The following is a 14,016-nucleotide window of genomic DNA, read 5'->3' as shown; positions in this document are numbered from 1 at the left end:
GCCATTCGTACTCTTCTGGCAGAGGAAAATCTCTGCTGAGTACGTCTGCCAGAAGATCGAGTTCCCCTGGAACATGTTGGGATATCAGGAACATCTTGTGTTTGAGAGCCCATATCCAGATGTTTTAGGACAGCTTGGATAGCCCTGGAGAGTGAGTGCCCCCCTGTTTGTTCAGGTAATACATTGCTGTTGTGCTGTCGGTTAGGACCAGCACTGTCTTCCCTTGCAGTTGCTCCTGAAAGGCTTTCAATGCTTTGAACACTGCTAGTAGCTCCAGTAGGTTTATATGGCTGGACGCTACCCGAAGGGACCACACTCCGTGCGCTGTCTGTTGAAGCAGGTGAACCCCCGACCCCGTGAGATGCGTCTGTCGTGAGAGTGGCTTCCACTGCAGGGGTGGTGAAGGTTTTCCCCTGCAAGAGGTTCTTCTTTGACCACCACTGCAGAGAGAGAACGATGGCTGGCGAGACAACCAACAGATCTTCCCATTGTCCGCTGGCCTGACACCACTGGCTGTTGAGCCACTCTTGCATGGGACGCATGCGCAGCCGCGCGTGGGGAACCAAGTATATGCATGACGCCATAATTCCTAGCAAATGCATAGCTTTGCGTACAGTCACCTCTCGACTGGCTACATACGGAGGAACCTGAGAGAGCATGTTCTGAACCCTCTCGCTGGAAGAGAAGACTAGATAGTCTTCTGTACGAATTAGAGCCCCCAGGAACTGTTTTACTTGGCTGGGGACTAAGCTGGATTTCTTTTCGTTGATAGAAAATCCCAGGCTGAACAGTAGGTCTACTGTTTTTTGGGTGTTCGAAAAACAAACGTCGATCGAGTCCACCGTGACGAGCCAATCGTCGAGGTAAGGGTAAACTGGAACTGAAAGTCTGCGCAGGTGTGCCGCTGCCACTGCCAGGACCTTGGTAAACACCCTTGGCGCCGAGGATATGCCGAAGGGGAGTACCTTGAACTGGTAGTGTTTGTCCTGAATCACGAACCTTAGGAATTTGAAAGTATGCATCTTTCAAATCCAATGTTGTCATGAAGTCCCCCTGTTTTAGCAATGGGATCACCTCTTGCAGTGTTACCATGCAAAACTTCTGGGGCTTTATGAACTTGTTCGCTGGGCGCAGGTCTAGAACAGGACGCATGGTGAGATCCTTTTGTTTACCCGAAGAATCGGGACGGCTTCTATAGCGTCCTTTCCCAGCAGCGCTTACACCTCTTGGATCAGGATCTGCAGATATTCCGGTGAAAGGTGTTGATGTTTCAGCGTCTGAACTGTGGAGGTCGGGCGAATTCCACGCAGTAACCGTGGGCGACCGTCTTTAAGACCCACTGGTCGGAAGTTATCCAGTCCCATGCCTTGAGGAAAGATGTTAATCGCCCCCCAACCGGGGAGACATGGGAGGGGACCTAGACTTGGTGGTCATTTCTGACCCAAAGTTGACGCTCCTCTGGAATTGGACCCTCTATTCTTTCCGCGCTTCTGACCCCTCTGGGGGTAGTAAGTGGGGCTTGCAGCAGTTTGACTTGAGTTGAAGTTGCCCGTGCCGAAATTGTTTTGAGCAGCGCGGGCTTGTCCTCGAAAGGACCGCCGAGAATGAATGCCCCTCTCTGAAGAGGGTTTCTGGGAAATTTGGTGCAGCGACTTAATAGTCTCGTGCTCCTTCTTGGCTGTCTCCAACGCATCGTCTGCTGCCTTCCCAAAGAGGTTGGCCTCTTCGATGGGTTTGTTGATAATTGATGCCTGGGTCTCAGGCCTGAAGCCCGACGTGCACAGCCACGAGTGCCTCTTTAGGAGAGTGCCCTGTGCGAGAGACCTGCCTGCTGCCTCTGCGGTATCCAGGGTATTTCTTTACCACATTCTGATTGGCAAGTTTGCCCTCCGAGACAATGGCGAGAAGCTTGGCTCTGGTTGGTTTCGGAACCTCTTGAAGGCCTTCCAGGAGTAGGTTCCTTTGGGCGTCGACGTAGCTTGCTAGTAACATCGTGTTATTGGCAATCCGGACGATATAGGCCGCCGCCGACATAACCCGTTTGCCTAAGGCATACAACCTTTTGGACTCCTTGTCCGGGGGTGACTCTCCCGTGGCAAGGGGAACCCCTGCTCTCTTGCGAGTGTTGGTCACCACCAGCGAGTCTGGGATTGCGTGTCCTTCGATATAAAGTGGGTCAGTGGGGGAGGGTCGGAAAAGTTTTTCGACCCTTGGGTTCACAGCCCTAGTCTGAGCGGGTGTGAGTAAGGAAGGGGCCAGCCGTCTCTTTACAGAGCTCAAGAGAGGGATAGACTGGCTTGCCGGAGGCTTTTCATTAATAATGTCCTCCACGAAATCTTGTTCGGGCAAGGCTTCAAGCGTGGCAATTTTAAAGAATTCCTCAGCTTTTTTCAACATGTTGTTGAAAACCATTTGATCATCCACCGGGGAAGCTTGTCGAATCGGGGTGGATGGGGAGAGTCGAGGCAAACAATAGAGTTGTGATCGTCCTGCTGGGTGTCCTGCCGAGTGTCCTCCCAGTTGTCCGTTGCTCCTTCATCTTCCCCATAGTTGTCCAGAAAAGAGGCCGCCTCTTCTTCTGTATAGATGCCTCTAAACGTGTCCATCTGGACATCATCTTCATAGTCAACTTGGCGTTGGACATCTTGTGTTTGAGGGTTAGGGTCTACCAGAGCTTTTTTCGGTGGAGGTTGATCAGAAGCCCTGAAAAACTGCTCCAGCCGATCCATACACCCCTTGAATTGCTCCGTGGTCCACTTGGATGACCCAAATGGACCTAGCTGAGTAGGAACCTTGTTCTCCGCTCTAATGCGTTGAGAGGATCTCCTCAGGGTGCTTGAGAGGGGTACCTGGCTTTCTTCGTATGAGTCTTCGGGATAGTCTTCCAAATCCGTGGAAAACTTTTCGGCGGATTGGCCCATAACTGTGGGCGGAACCGGTACTAGGCCCACGGATAGTCACCGAATCTTCGGGAGACAACGCCTCCGATGATGTGTCAGCAGTAGAAGTGTCTTCTGCGGCTCCAGAAGGGCCAGCGGATGGCTTCTCAGGTAGAGGCCTACTCGTAGTTCTCGGGCCTGTACGGGCCTCGGAAACCTTGGAATGCGTCGAAGTTTCTTGTTCTGAAACTTCGGCGCGTGCAGTTTGGGGAGTAGTGCCCTTGTTACATTTGCTATGCTCAGTCATGCGCTGCTGCGGATGCGAGGAAGGCTTCGGACCTGACCGATCCATGGTTACCGCCAAAATTTCCGGCGGGCCTGTTGGCGCCTTCGCCTTCCTCAACGATGTCGTCGAGGATGGCGTTTGGGTTGTGTGCTTGGTGCGGTGCGATTGTACGCCCCTGTCGCCGGGTGTGTTCCCTGTAGCAAGACCGGAGTCGAGCCTGGAAGGGTCGGGGACGGGCGTGGCGGCCCTAGAAGTGTCCGCCTCAAGGTCTATAACGTCCGCATTGGACGTTTGGTCATCCGACGTGCCCCCGTCACTTTCGGCTGGTGTTGCGGCAGGGGAAGGAGGCTCCACGCCTGACATGCCATACGCGGCCCACCGCTTTAACCAGCGATCCCCAAGGGTCTTGGGTTTAAGGAGTTTACACGCCGAACACTGCCTTTCGTCGTGCTCTACGGGGAGACAAGCGTTACACGAGGTGTGCTCGTCTTTCCATGGATATCTAACCCTGCACACAGGGCAGAATCTAAATGGAGTCCTTTCCATAGCAAAAGGGAAGGGTGACCAGACCAAAAGGGAAAACAGTGGAAAAAAAGGAAAGACATAACGGTATGGCAAACCCCAAGCCCACTCTCCCTACTGTGTAGGTCGGCTGGAAGGCCCAACCACGTGGAAGTCTGAACGCCGAATCTTAGGTGTCGGAACCCACAGCCGTAGACGATTCCCCTGTAGTCTTCGTCAATGTTCTTGATGGGCGAAGTGACTTAACGGGGCTAAACCAACAATTCGGTAAGATAAACAATGTCTCATGAAGAGCTCCGCTATAGGGCGACCAGTGATCTGGGCGGAAAAAAACAATCTGAGGGACCTCGGCGCGTGAGGGATTTTGGGTACTACACACGTCACGATAGGGATAGTGTTTCAGACACACCTATGCCGACGTCGCCTTTCGGTCCCCGAAAGACAAGATGCAATACTCTGCGGTTACCACTGGATGTCGGACCATATGCACAGCATGTGATTCTAAGCAGATTAAAAAGCATCAGAAATTTGTGTTCACCATCTTTTTGTATTGTATCTATCAGAGGGGACATGGTGCTTTGCTTAAAAAAGCTGATTTGTACAAATAAAATCCAGGGTGAGTGCCAAAGAATAGACCTGTGCAAGGAAAAATGAAACCGGTGATGCTAGGGGTGAGTTGGATCATCGACTGAGGACAGTACAAACACAGGACATGCAAGGAATGAAAACAGGGCATGTCAGTAAATCTTGGGGGTGATTCTGTTCCAGCATAACAGGGGGTCAATTCAGCATGAAGCAGATGGAGCTGGAGGGCCATACTGATTTCATGAATGTTGGTGAGCGAGGAGAGAACAGCAACGGAATGGAGTGTGTGTGCAGGCGGAATTGAGCAAAATTACACTGAGAAGGGTATGGGTATATGGGTATGCGGTGAGGAATAGCAGGTGATAAAATCAGCCAGTCTGGGGGTGAGGTGTGGCTAGCCGACAAATGGATTTGAGGACCAGCAGGGGAAATGTGAAGACAGACCAGTTGTGCATTGACGGCCATCCTATAGGCGAAGGGGAGGGGAATAGATTGCGGAGGGTTCGAGTTGCAACGTTGCCTTGTCGGTAAGAGAGACACAGGTGATGGGTCAATAGTCGTCCAGGCACAAAGGGCGAGCAGACCGATACTGGAGAATTGCTAGAACAGTGGCTACCTTGAGACAGGCAGGAATGATTCCAGACCGATAGAGGGAGAGAGCTGGAAGAGAGGAGCAGGTAACAGCACCATAGGTTTGATGGTTTATGGCAAAAAAAGGTAAACTGGAGCACACGACTGGTTGAATGTCCAAAAATGAGGACCAGCCTGGAGGAAAAGAGCGGAGTAAGGAGAATACGCAGGATAGAATTGGGGTGAGTTGGTACAGAGATGGTGGTATACCATAGCAGCGAGGGTGTTCTGGTTATTCAAATTTGATGAGCAGTAGGGGGCAAAGTCATTGGGAAGGGAAGAGGACAGATTAGGGGTGATGGGGCAGCAAGGTTTGGGGAGGGGAGAGTTTAAGGGGGTGAGTGCAGAGAGGAAACCGGTCAATTAAATTGCTGGACCTGGTTGTGTCTAAAGCCTTATGGAATGCCAAGAGGGCATCCACGTAGGAAATGAGGATTTGAGGGGTGTTACATTTCCATTGGTGGAGGTTTAGGTGCCATTATGGTCTTAAGCTGCTGAATCTCAGTAGTAATCTCGTCTGTGGGAATAAGCAGGCAGGTAGGGAAATGCTGTTAAGCTGGATAGCTCACAGCCAGGTTAAAATACTTAAAAGCCTGCTCGAGTGAGGAGGCCTGGGGTGGAAAAAGCTCAATGAGGGAGGATTGGACATCGGCTAGGCTGGTAGCAAAGGGGTGAGAATTAAATGTACGTTTAGCAATAAAGGCGGTGGGGGAAGGGATACAGGACTGCCACAGATGCATTGAGGAGGAGTATTGATCGATCAGAAAGGTAAAATGCTACTTGGCTGGCTAGTAGAAGGGAGGATGACTGGGAGTGCGACCATTAATATAGAGCACACCAAGGTTCCAACTGCCTCTTGGCACTGTTGTTCACAGGCATGGAAACAGGCTGGCTGATTAAGCAATGAAGTTGCAGTTTTGAACAAATCACTGAACTGCAGGTGGTTAAGTTGAGAGCCATGCTTGCAATAGGTTAGTGAGTTCCACTGTTGAGGACGGGAACGCTGAGGCAAATAATGCACCGAGTGGGCAATTTAAATTTAGGGATGGGCAGGAGAAAGGCATCACTTCACCCAAACGTCCTAGTGGTCTCACAAGTTTGAATTCTATTAGAGATTTTTTTTTATTTGTTTAGTTGAAAAACACAACTTTTCAAATATCACACAAGTAAAAATTACAACTAATTCATTCAATTCAAACTATTAGAGATATAGGAAGTGGCATCTTTTAAAGCCTTTTCTTAATTAAACCATGTTTTAAAAAGTACAGTACTCTAATACTGGAAGTCAATATAAATCAGCCGTGCCGCAGAGATGCAAACCCTTTTGGAGATGGTAGATACAAATACTGTCCAAACCACTATCTTTTGAATGACTAAGTTTGCTTATCGAAGTGGCAGGGAGACCTGCAAAAAGAGGTGCTATAATCTGAGTGAAAAACGGCATCAAGCACTATGAAGATCTTATGTGTTAAGCGGCATAATGAATTTCAGTTTTCGATGTTGAAAATAGAAGGCTTTTTGGCTTGTGTGTGGAACCAGAGCCATAAGCAGGTTCATTCACAACCACAAGTCCTGGACTTGGATCTGAGGAGTGACAACGATGTCAAAGAATTTGAAGGGAGGCCCAAAATAAAAGTAAAAAAACTTTCAGGTTGGTCATGGTTGATTTGCAACACATTACTTGCTGTCTAGTTTTTAAGGCAAGAAGGCCATTTTCTAGAATGGTAAATTGGCAAGAAAGCTTCACAATCGCTATAAGATATATTGTGAACTTTGATGGTGTTGAATACAGGGCCAAGGTGGCAGAGATGAAGAATGAATAATAGAAGAGAATGGAACCTCGTGGGATGCACCACAGGTGATCAGGTAAGGAAGTGAATGACCAGAGCTGAACATAGTGTGATCTATTGGCAAGGACAGATTGTACCCAGGTTAGGGCTCTCAGTAGCCAGGAGTGCAAATATTCAGACATTTAAAAAGGAAGTTATGGTCCAAGGTGACAGAATCTGTAGACTGATCCAACAAAATCTGTAGACGGATTATTAACAATGCTCCTGTCCGCCCAGTTAAAAATATCCGGAGGGAAAGAAGCACTAATTCATTAGTGTGATTTTGCCTAAAACTTGATTTAAAATATTCCAAAAAGGAACATTCGAGAATGTGGGTTTGAAGTAATGGGCAGGCAGCAAAGGTTTCCAAAATGTTAGAATCTTGAAGTAAAATGGAAATGCCTCTGCAGTTAAATGGCAGCTGAGGGCCCCAGGATGGCTTCTTGCTAATAGGCAAATAATAGCAAGTTTAAAAAGGTTGAGTGTCAAAAGACGTGTTAAAGATGTTTTGCAGAAAAGGAGCAAAAACACAACCAGCGAGGGCTCCTACTTCTGATTAAGGAATAGGTCAGAAGCAGAGGCAGAGTTTGCTAATGGCATGAGCATGGCTAACTGGATGGAAGGGGACCAAAAGGCAAATCTGGGTGCCTTGAGTAAAGCCTGATAGCTGACACTATGGGAAAGCTGCTCCGTGTCAGAGTTGCAGCAAAGGCTGCCTTTATATTGAAAAGCAGAGCCCAAATAAAATATATATTTAAAAAACGAAGTCACCTGCTGAAAACCAAGTGTTGGAGGATACAGGTGGTGTACTTGGATCGTAAGAGGAACCTATTGTTGTGTTGACCACTAAGTTTGTCCACGATGAGGGATTTCTTAGTAGAATAGATGCATGTGTGGTAAATGTTGAGACTGGCTTTATACATGGTCTGCCACAAATTGTTTTTTACCATTTGGTTGCAAGGGATATGGTTTTAGTTTAAATTAGAATAAATTATTTGTTAAGTAAGAGTGTTGTAATATTCAGTTTTGCAGAATTTCTTTTAAGAAGCATGGTGGTTACATGGAGGCCATCAATGAGTGTTTTTACTGATTCCACTAGTGTATTCTAGGAGTCAGGTGGTCTGAAGAAGAAACATGGAGTTAATACGGCTTCTGAGGATGCCCTTTCTGGGTAAAAAAGCCTGACAAAAGTTAGGGCAGCGGAATAATACTATTTCATAGGCATTGTTTAAATGGATTTCCAAAATCAGCCTAGTGGGTGTGAAGGGGGGCACATTGTGGGAGGCCCCACAAATTATAGTGAACAGGAAAGACACAGAGGTTAACCAAACTAATTAAGATAGCCGAGTGGCAAGGCTTAATCTCAGTTAGGGTGTGAGTGATCAAGGGCTACAATGAGTCCACACAGAGCAACACCACTAATTCTACTTACACAGTTAAGTATAAACATGTACAATAGTTCATTAGGCCTTTAAAATACATACTGAGCAAGTCAAATGTCGCTACACCAACAGTAATAAAACAGATGAACAAGTTGCTTACCAAATGTAACGTTCTTTCGATTGGCTGTTCCTCCCACATATTCCTCATCTTAGATATATCCTTACCTTCAGCTTTGCTGCTTTAGAAAAACATTTCTCTCTCCACTTGAGGCTGCGGCATCGATGTCCCTCGGCGGCATCCGTCAAGCGCCGACGTCATCCTGTTGTATAAATGCCTGGAGCTGCGCCCGTTGGCCTCAGTTGTTTTTTCGTATATTGTAGCCAATGGATTGTAGTTAATGGCACGCCTCTTTTGACCCAAGCCATAAAGGAATTTTGAGTGTAAACCACGTAAACCGTACTGTGGAGTATGCTGGGAGGGTCGATGAGGAATATGTGGGAGGAACATCCAATTGGAAGAACGTTAATTGTTAAGTAACTTGTTCTTCGAATGGATTGTGTCCTCCCACGTATTCCTCATCTTAGATAGACTCCAAAAGCAGTTTTGTATTCGAGGCAGGAGCACAGAGATAGTCATGTATAGAATGAAGTACTGATTTAGCAAAGAGTCCTCCCTGTGAAGAAGTCGAATCTAGAGCATAGTTTTTTTTATAAACGTGTGTATGGATGACCAGGTGGCTGCTGCACAAATATCTTGCACTGGGACACCACTTTGAAGTGCTGTTGAAGTCTCCATGCCCCTGGTTGAATGAGCTCTCAGCCCATCTGGAGGATCTTTCCCAGCCAATCTAACATTCAGTTCTAGCCAGAATTATTCATCTAGATAATATTGGCTTAAGTCACTGCCAGCCCTAATTTACAGCCAGTGTATCCCACAAAGAGATGGTCACACTGACGTAATCTTGCCAATCTTCAAATATAGAAACTAAGAGCCCTCCTAGTGTTTAATCTATGTAGCCTTTACTCTTCCTTACTTGCGTGAGGGTAAAAAGCAGGCAGCTTTATTTTCTGTGACGGGTGAAAATCAGACAATTTTTGGCAAAAAAAGAGCGTTTGACCCTAAGAACAACCTTATCTTTATAAAAGATGGTGCGAGGAGGCCCGCTAGAAAGTGCCTGCAACTCACTTATCCTGCGGGCTGATGTAATTGCCACTAGAAGTATGGTTTTTAAAGTAAGAAACCTTAACGGACAAGAATGTAAAGGCTCAAATGGGAGGCTAAGTACTAAGTTTAAGTCCCACACAGGTACTTCAAAAAGGGATTGGAGAAAACACATTATTAAGACCTTTTAAGAATTGTGTAATCAAAAGGTATTTTTAAGTAAGACTCATCCTCGGAGGAGTGCTTAAAAACCCTTTTTTGTGCCAACCTGCAGCCCCAGAGTAGCCAAGCATAGCTGAAAAGACAGTATTGTGGGAATATTACACTGAAAAGGGTCCACATTCTTGTTCCAAAGACACCGGTACACAGATTTAGTTGCTGGCCTTCTGGCCGAAAGCAAAATCTCCATGACTTCATCCGGAAGGTACCAATCCTTGTATCTCAGCCTCTCAGAAGCCATGCGTGAAGGTTGAGTGTCTTGACCTCTGGATGGAGAACGTGACCTTCCTCTTGCGAGAGAAGATCCTCTCTTTGTGGAAGACCTATTGGAGGGCATATGGACATGTCCAGAAGTTCCGGGTACCACGTTCTCCTGGCCCAATCGGGGGCAATTAGGATCATGGTTTTGCTGAACTTACTTAGCCTCCTGATTACTTGAGGGATCACAGGGACTGGAGGAAATGCGTACAGGAGTGGAAATTCCCAGTCCACCACGAACGCGTCTACTAGAGCTCCTCTCGGAGGAAATTCCCTTGAGCAGTACAATTTGCACTTCCTGTTGACACTGGTCGCGAACAGATCCACTTGAGGGGTTCCCCAAGGGGCGAACATATCTTGAAGGACTTCTTGCGCTAGTTCCCACTCGTGGGAGACGGCTCTACATGCTCAGAGCGTCCGCCACTGTGTTTTGCTCTCCGGCTAGAGGAACTGCCGATAGAGATCCCTTCAGAGCTAGTCTGATTGCGCTCAGCTCTAATAGGTTATGTGTAGTTTGGACTCCGATGGAGACCAGCGGCCGTTGATTGTCAACTCGTTGGTGTGGGCTCCCCACCCTGTGAGTGAGGCGTCCGTCACTACCATTATCTCCAGCCATGGTTGCCAAACAGATTCTCCCCTGAGGATATGTTCTCTGCAATCCCATCATCGAATATCCTGTGCTCACCAACCCACTGAGGAGTTCCACTGAGAAGTTCCCCTGACACCCACGCTACCTTCTGATTGGCTGCAGCGCTCTACTACAGGCCGAGGCCCGGAGGCGGAAGCCGGCCGCACACCCTAAGGGCCGCGTCCACAAGGGCCTGTCTGCGGCAGGGCCACGAGCGGTACACATTGAGACCATCCACTTGAACTCTGACTATTTCATTGATCATAGTAGGCGGCACATTACAGACGAACTGTGAGTAAAGCAGAAGTCTGTGAGCCCAGTCTATGTGTGGTGCATTATGACAAGTTCCAATGTGTACCTAACAGTGATTAATCTAAGAACTGACTAACAAGCCTAGAGCACTAGATGACTAGTAGGATTGTGCATTATGCAATTGATAGCATCACCAGAGCATAAGATTGATTGAATAACCTTCATAATCATAATGTGTACGTTATCACTACTGGAAAATTACACTTCCCTGCCTTTGCCTTCTACATATGTACGAGCCAGTTATACCAAGAACTGTATGCATGCAATAGTAAAAGTGTTTAACAGTATTGTAGTTAAGAAAACTCACCTATGTTAACTTACTATATCGCCTAATAACTAATACCATAGTATCAACTAAACACCAATCATCTGCAAGGTTAGCCTGGATTTCCCTAATAATCATGTTTCCCTACTGTATTGTACCACTAGACTTGCCATGCATGGGAGCCCACTTCTTCCCTCACTTAAATGGCCTCAGCAAACCTACATGCCCTAAACACCACCCTATCCCATGTCCTACCCCTTTCCTACCCTACCTAGTACTACACCATTTCCCACTAATCATGAGCTGATTCACCTAGTGGAGGATCCATATAGCCATCAAACACTAAGAACATCCACTGCACAATTTAGGACTACCAAAAGTAACGTCTCCTCACGTCTAGATGTGCAGAGATGCGACCAACCCAAAGTACTGACGCACTTCAACCCTGTGTGTGTCAACAATATAGACAGTACAAAAAAAAAGAACAGTGCAAATTGAGCACTACTCAACTCACCATGAGAAATGAACGACTTAGGTCAAGAATGCCTAAATGCCCAATCGGTGTAGACACTACACATCTCAAAACCCTTCCCACAATACCCAGTGTGGAAGGATCCCAAACCTCACTAAATAAGACTATCAGAAATCACCAAACCAACCTGAATAAGATTAAGATCTCCCGCCCAATACTTACACCACTGACTCAACCCATCTCAGAACTTAAACTAGCACTTATTAACAAACGATCCATAGCAGCCCATGCCCCAGAAATACAAGACTATATAACTGACCAGGAATTACATATGCTCATAGTGACCGAAGCCTGACTCCACCAAGCCTCGGGGCCCAGTCTAGTTAGCCATTCCACCTATCTACACCATCCTTAGAACAGAGAACTACATCTATGGGGGGTGGGGAGGGGTGGATAGCTATTATTGCTAAAACATACCTCAAGCTAAGAGCATGCACCATAGAAAATCCACAGGGATACGAAATTCTACTCACTAAACTGCCACCGGCCACAAAACTACCATTAACTTAGTAACAATCTACAGAGCACCTAATAAGAACTCGCAGCCAGACTTAAACATACCGTTACTATTGACCCCATTGATCAAACCCAAAACCAAAATGTATTGTATTGGGTGACCTGATCCTTGGATTCAACGATAGCCAGGATCACAAAGCAGAAGCCTTACTAACACCCTCAAAGACATGCTATTCACGCAACTTGTGAATGTTCCTACCCATATTAACGGCAGAACATTGGACTGGGTACTATCCCTTAATACTCCAGTCTCCATGGATACAATCACCCCGCTACCTTGGACAGATCACCACAGCATTAAATTCTCCATCTCGTGCATAGAACCTGTTCTACCAAAGTCGACTATACGAGAATCCTACATAACTAGAAATATCCACAACCTCACAGCTGAAAACCTCAACCCTATTCTAAAAAGAAACCATGCAGACAAGAAGATTACAGATGACAATCACTGCAACCTTGCAGACACCTACCTGAATTTCCTCACCAATACAATAGACACCCTAGCACCCTGTGTCACTAAAACTAGACACCCTAACAAAAAAAACATTTTGGTTTGATGAGGAACTAGTAGCGCTGAGGCGCACCAAACGCGCATGCAAACATTGATTTACTAAAGCCCAAACTTCAGAAACTATGGAAGCCTTCAACTTAGCCAACAAAATTTACAAATCAGCCATCATTGCCCACAAAGCAAATGCAATTAAGACCAGAATTAGGAATGCCTCATCAGACTCCAAAGAGTTGTTCTCTATCCTCAAAGAGTTAGAAAACCCCATTCCAGTTATCAACCCTGTCCAACCAAGTAAAGAAGGTGCACCACTATTCAAGACGCCCTAGCCTCTAAAATCCAACTATTACAAAACAAAATCATCATTAAAAATAAAATTCTAGGATTCCAAGATGGCCGTCGGAGCGAGGAGACGCGCGTGAGTCTCGCTCCCGCCAGGCCACTCAGTAGCACCATAGAAGCTGCGAACCTGAGGGCGGCCGTTCCGCACACATAGCTCCGAGCTCGGCTCACGACACTGGCCGCAGGAGGAAGACGCTTCGGCCCCCTACCGCGCCGAGGAGCGGTGTTCCCCCTCCCCCATCGAGACGAGGCGCGGCCCTCGCACTGCGAAAGTGCGACACAGGCTCCCCCAGAGACGCGAAGTGGAGGCCGTCGGCGCGGGAGGCGTGGATCAGGGAGGCGCCCCTGACCGGAACCCCAGCATAGCGGCGCCCGGGGGCCGAGCTGTCATCGGGCGGCGTCAAGGGATGTGATCGGCGCCCCCCCGGCAGCAGCGGATCCCGCAGGAGGAGCGGGAGGGAGCCGGACGCAGTACTCAAACAGCCGCCCCGAGGCGTCTGACTCCAACAGCGGCCCCCAGTCCGGTGGACTATAAGGTGAGGCGCCCTCCCTGGTGCACCCCGCGCCCCCCCCCTGGAGCCCCGCGAAATTGGAGGGCTTGCCCCCCCCCCACTCTGGCGGCAGGAATCGCACGAAGGCCCAACCCAGCAGAGGCGGAGAGGGACCACCCCCCCACACCCCACATCTGAGGGGTACGTAGAGGCGGCCTAAAACCGGAGCACCGCAGCCAGGCCCTCCCTGAGACACAGAGTAGGTGGACGGCGCAATAACCGAGGGCAGCACTATCCGGAGCCCCAACACTGCAGCGCACGTGGGGACTATCCAGCAGGCGACACAGCTAAGAGGGTTATACACCCTCCTTCCTTCCTTCCCAGTAGCCCCCCGAAGCCACCCCCTACAACCACCAGCAACTCAAGAAGGGACACGAAACCAGCAGCAGGACACGCCAAGGCCTACCCTTTCAAGAGGCACCTCCCCGGCCATAGAAGCAGGAGAGGGGACAGGCTCGTCTGAGGGGATACCAAGGCAAGAACTCTTAGAGGAAGACATGTCTAAAGCGAAGGGGAGGGGGGGATCCCTACAGATACAGCAGCCCCCCAAACAAGACTCCAGCCTGATACAAATGTGGGCAGTGGACACCCCAGTGACAACTAGGAG

General features: G+C 48.2%; 1 protein-coding gene across 4 annotated transcripts in view; it reads right to left on the bottom strand.

Annotated features, from left to right (window-relative positions):
* Positions 1-14,016, bottom strand: part of HAT1 (histone acetyltransferase 1) — an 827,312-nt gene that overhangs the window by 265,523 nt on the left and 547,773 nt on the right. The gene's annotated exons all lie outside the window — the stretch shown is intronic.

Source organism: Ambystoma mexicanum, chromosome 9 (genome assembly GCF_040938575.1).
Source record: "Ambystoma mexicanum isolate Mex_15411 chromosome 9, UKY_AmexF1_1, whole genome shotgun sequence".
NCBI lineage: Eukaryota > Metazoa > Chordata > Amphibia > Caudata > Ambystomatidae > Ambystoma > Ambystoma mexicanum.
Note: the sequence above shows the minus strand (reverse complement) of the source record. Positions and strands in the feature narration are given on the sequence as shown.